The sequence below is a fragment of the Chrysochloris asiatica genome, unplaced genomic scaffold (assembly GCF_000296735.1).
Source record: "Chrysochloris asiatica unplaced genomic scaffold, ChrAsi1.0 scaffold00048, whole genome shotgun sequence".
Lineage (NCBI taxonomy): Eukaryota > Metazoa > Chordata > Mammalia > Afrosoricida > Chrysochloridae > Chrysochloris > Chrysochloris asiatica.
The window spans coordinates 8,586,110-8,589,116 of record NW_006408566.1 but is presented as its reverse complement, the minus strand read 5'-3'; the positions used below and the strand labels follow the sequence as shown (position 1 = coordinate 8,589,116).

Here is a 3,007-nt window from a genome sequence, read left to right as displayed (position 1 = left end):
CTGCAAGAGAAAGATGAGGCTTTCTGCTCCCGTAAGGATTTACAGCCTCGGAAACCCTGTACAGTGTCACTATGAGTTGGAACCGACACCATGGCACATAACAACAACAACATGAGTCGGAATCAACTTGACTGCACTTAACAACAACAGCAATACTATCCACTATAAACTTTAGCACAATTACACAATCTCTCCCTTGACATCTACAAAGTACTAGGTGATGGATGTCTCTGATAAACCTTAGACATTCCCGCTATCTCAGCCCATAACTGGACTCACCCTTAAACATTTAACCAAGGAACATTATTTCCTTTTCTGTGATAGCTTACCTGCTAACTTGATAGGCTAAACAACTTTCCAGTTGTTTTTAACCATGGAGATCTGTGTTGGCTAATTGACCTTAAAAGTCTATAGAATTGGCATGTATGAGAGGACAATTCTTGGTCTGCTGAGATCTAACTTGAGGTATCTTAGTAGAGATTCACATCTTCTTATCAACATTCCAAAACTAATTTAGTTTATAGACTCAAAGGCAAGTCCCTTTGAGGGAATGCACTTTTTTCTCCAAGCATTTGCCTGAGAGATAAGCAGCCATTTACCAGATTGACTGTGTATTGAGGAAAGAGATATACCCAGAACTTGCTTGTTGTTGTGCCATTGAGTTGGTTCCAATTCATAGCAACCTTATGCAGAACAGAATGAAACACTGTCCGGTCCTGCACCAACCTAAAACTCCTTGTTACAACTTGAGTCCATTGCTGCTGCCACTGTACGAATCCATTTTGTTGGGTGCCTCCCTCTTTTTCGCTGACCTTCCACTTTACCAAGCAAGATGCCCTTCTCTAAGTACTGACCCCTTCTGATAATGTGCCTTGAGTATGAGAGAAGAAGTCTGATCATCTTGGTTTCTATGGAACATTCTAGCTGCACTTCTTCCAACACAGATGTATTTGTTTGTCCAGGGTACTTTTAATATTCTTCTCCAACACCATAACTCAAGTGCACCAAATTTTCTAGGGTCTTCCTTATTCAACGTCCATTTTTTACATGTATATGAGGCTATTAAAAATATCATGTTTGGGTCAGGAGTACCTTAGTCCTCAAACTGACATTTACCTTCACTCAAGTCACAGTGTTGTTGTTGTTAAGTGCTAGACAGTTGATTCTGACTGACAACAACCCTATATAGGGTTTCCAAGGAGCAGCTGGTGGGTTTGAACTGATGACCTTGTGGTTCACAATCCAGTGCTGATACAACAAAAAAGTTAAAACAACAACAACAACAACAACAAATGGGAACTTATTTAGGTCTGTCGGTGTGCCAAGAGTTGTACCTATTACTTTAATGGTTAATATTCCCAGTGAAGGAGATCTGATAGCACAGTGGTTACAAATTGGGTTGCTAATCTCAAGGTCAGCAGTTCAAAACTACCAGCAGTTCTGCATGGGAAAGATAAGGTTTTCTGCTCCTGTAAAGATTTACAGCCTCAGAAATCCTATGCAGGACTGACTCCACAGCACATGACCACCACCACCACCACCACCATCCCCAGTAAGGAAACGGGGGCTTAGTAACTTTTTCATGACTCAGGACTACTAGTAAGTGATTGATTCAGAATGGAAACTCAAAACTGAAAGCTTGTATGTATCAAAACCAGTTTGTCAAATTTTGTGTCTCCTCAGGAAAAGATCCTTTAAAACTCAGAGACCAGCCTTTACTGCTGTGAAGACTGGGATGGGCATCGAATGAGGACACTATACTGCTTGGCTCTTGATTTAGAGTTAGAACACAAACGTGCGCTGGCCAATTGGTGTTGTTGTTAAGTACCCTTAAGTCAGTTTTGACTCTTGAAGTGAAAACAACAACAAAAAAGATAGTTCCAACCTGTCATTTCCGGAACCCCTGCACACCAACCTTCAGATTTGCATTATGCTCTGCTTCCACCTACTGGTAGATTGGGGAAAGGCAGAAAAAGGCCTGGTAAATGCTCAGCTGTCTAGCAACATTGTGACCCACAGAGTAGTTACAATGTCACCAACAATTGTACTCAGGGAACTTATTTTGAGACCCTTGGCTTGTCTCTATTCTTTCTGGCATCTTTGGGAAGTTCTAAGGGAAGGATTTCTGCCAAAGGTATGAAGTTCCAGCCTTTCAAGAGGATGTAGGCAATGATCTTTCCCCTGGGTCCTCTGAGCCTTTGGTAATAAAGAAGATGATTTACATGGAGGGTGCAGAGATCATTTTCCAAATAAAAATTCTTCCTTCTCTTTCCCCTCTTTGCATCATAGACCCCTGCGGAAATGTTGAGCTTTCGCAGTCCTTCCATTAGGAGCAACTTAGAGCCAGGACTAGTTTCCAAGACTTGGTGCATTCTCACTTGAAAACAGGCCCATGAGCTTCAGCAAGATAAGGCTCCCCTGATCTGAGAGTGTGTTCCTCACTGCAGAGGAAGCCGTCCTTACAGAAATGGGTACGACTCCAAGTATGGCATGGACTTCCCTGCTTTAGTTCCACTGTCTCCTGGCACCAACTAAGACTTCTGGGAATCATGATCGATTGGTGTGTTTTGTGATACTGTAGTGCTTCTGACTAAAAGATCAAATTATTAAAAAGAAATTGTAACAATGGACACCTGATGACACAATTCATTGATCAGACTATTTACCCTAATACTCAGAACAGGTGTCCTAACAGCAGTGGAATGGGCTTTTGAAGGCTTAACTAAAGCTTTATCTCTGGGATAGCACCATTCAGGTCTGGTACTTTGTTGTCCAGAAGATGGTGTATGTACTGTGCCTCAAATACTAGAATATATAGATACAGAAAGCAAGAGATAGAAGTAGGTTTTACCTATTATTCTCAGTGATTCAACTGGGGAGTTACACTTCCTGTACTCACAGCCTTAGTTTCTGCTGGATTAGAAGTCCTGGTTCCCTCAAGAACAGAAATGCCATGGCCAAGGGGCATAGTTTTCTGAATTGCAAGCTGTTACCGTCATCAGTGCGT

The 3,007-nt window shown here is 41.8% G+C and overlaps 1 pseudogene; it reads right to left on the bottom strand.

Annotated features, from left to right (window-relative positions):
- LOC102834942 overlaps positions 1-2,551 on the bottom strand; it is a 7,079-nt pseudogene extending 4,528 nt beyond the window's left edge.
- Positions 2,552-3,007: the final 456 nt, after the last annotated feature.